At 47.9% G+C, this 1,749-nt stretch overlaps 1 pseudogene; it reads right to left on the bottom strand.

The window, feature by feature from the left end:
- Window positions 1-760: 760 nt before the first annotated feature.
- LOC133254651 (large ribosomal subunit protein uL1-like) lies at window positions 761-1,499 on the bottom strand (annotated as a pseudogene).
- Window positions 1,500-1,749: the final 250 nt, after the last annotated feature.

Here is a 1,749-nt window from a genome sequence, read left to right as displayed (position 1 = left end):
TCATTGTTACAGGTAAGCATTACAGAATGTGAAAGTCTAAAGACCAGAAGACTATTACTAAAGTGATTCTTACTACAGATCCTTACTTCTACTTAATACTTCCATAGGTTTCTGCTGCTGCTGCTAAGTAGCTTCAGTCAGGTCCGACTCTGTGTGACCCCATAGACGGCAGGCCATCAGGCTACCCCATCCCTGGGATTCTCCAGGCAAGAACACTGGAGTGGGTTGCCTTTTCCTTCCCCAATGCATGAAAGTGAAAAGTGAAAGTGAATTCTCTCAGTTGTGTCCAACTCTTCCCGACCCTATGGACTGCAGCCTACCAGGCTCCTCTGTCCATGGAATTTTCCAGGCAAGAGTACCGAAGTGGGTTGTCATTGCCTTCTCCAACTTCCACAGGGCCCAGGTAGCAAATCCTCAACTCTGGGGCCATTTCACTATCTTACGCATCCGGTCCCATCGCTTCATGAGAAAGAGATGGAGAAACAGTGGAAACAGTGTCAGACTTTATTTTGGGGGCTCCAAAATCACTGCAGGTGGTGACTGCAGCCATGAAATTAAAAGACACTTACTCCTTGGAAGGAAAGTTATGACCAACCTAGATAGCATATTCAAAAACACAGGCATTACTTTTCCAACAAAGGTCCGTCTAGTCAAGGCTATGGTTTTTCCTGTGGTCATGTATGGATGTAAGAGTTGGACTGTGAAGAAGGCTGAGCTGCAAAGAATTGATGCTTTTGAACTGTGGTGTTGGAGAAAACTCTTTTTTTTTTTTTTTGGTTTAGTATGGTTTATTAAGCTGTGCCTTAGTACAGACGCTGGGGCTTGCCCATGGTGCTTTTAATGTACAAGGCCCTGACGTTCTGCCAATTTTTCTTGAGCAATGACACCAGGAAGTTGACAGCTAAGTGGATGTTGTACACAAGCTCATCATCTGTCATCTTCACGTGGCCAACAGCCACTGCCAGACACAGCACCTTCTTCTCTGGAACTTGATCGTGGACTTCACTTCATCAACTTCGGCCACCATGTTCTCATTGTGGGTCAGCAAGGAAGGGAACTTGCCAGCCTTGTTCAGGCCTGGGTCCAGGATTCGGGGGATCTGCTTGATCAGAGACTCTGAAGCCAAAAAGGCATCATATTTCTTGGCCAGCTTCTTGACCAGTTTCTTATTCTTGTTGAGTTTTTTTCAGTGCCTCAATGTCCCTGTGGGGGATATCCACAGCTTTGGCCTCATCACAATGCTGCTGGTCCCCCAAGACACACACGGAGAACTTGGGGCAGGGAGTGGACTTAAGCCTGACGGTGCCCGAGAAGCGTTTGTCCTTCTGAGGGTCATAGTTCTTCAGGCTGATCTGAAGCTCCACCGTCTCCAAAAACTTTCTGTGCTTGTGCTGGTTCCCGTGCAGGACTTCCCTCACCGCCTCGTAGAGGGTGTCGCGGGAGACTTTGCTGCTCATAGTTCTCTATGCCGCGATAACCGGAAAAGAGAGTGGAGAAAACTCTTGAGAGTTTTGCAAGGAGATCCAACCAGTCCATTCTGAAGGAGATCAGCCCTGGGATTTCTTTGGAAGGAATGATGCTAAAGCTGAAACTCCAGTACTTTGGCCACATCATGCGAAGAGTTGACTCATTGGAAAAGACTCTGATGCAGGGAGGGATTGGGGGCAGGAAGAGAAGGGGACGACAGAGGATGAGATGGCTGGATGGCATCACTGACTTGATGGACGTGAGTCTGAGTGAACTCCAGGA

Source organism: Bos javanicus, chromosome 1 (genome assembly GCF_032452875.1).
Source record: "Bos javanicus breed banteng chromosome 1, ARS-OSU_banteng_1.0, whole genome shotgun sequence".
Classification (NCBI taxonomy): Eukaryota; Metazoa; Chordata; class Mammalia; order Artiodactyla; family Bovidae; genus Bos; species Bos javanicus.
Note: the sequence above shows the minus strand (reverse complement) of the source record. Positions and strands in the feature narration are given on the sequence as shown.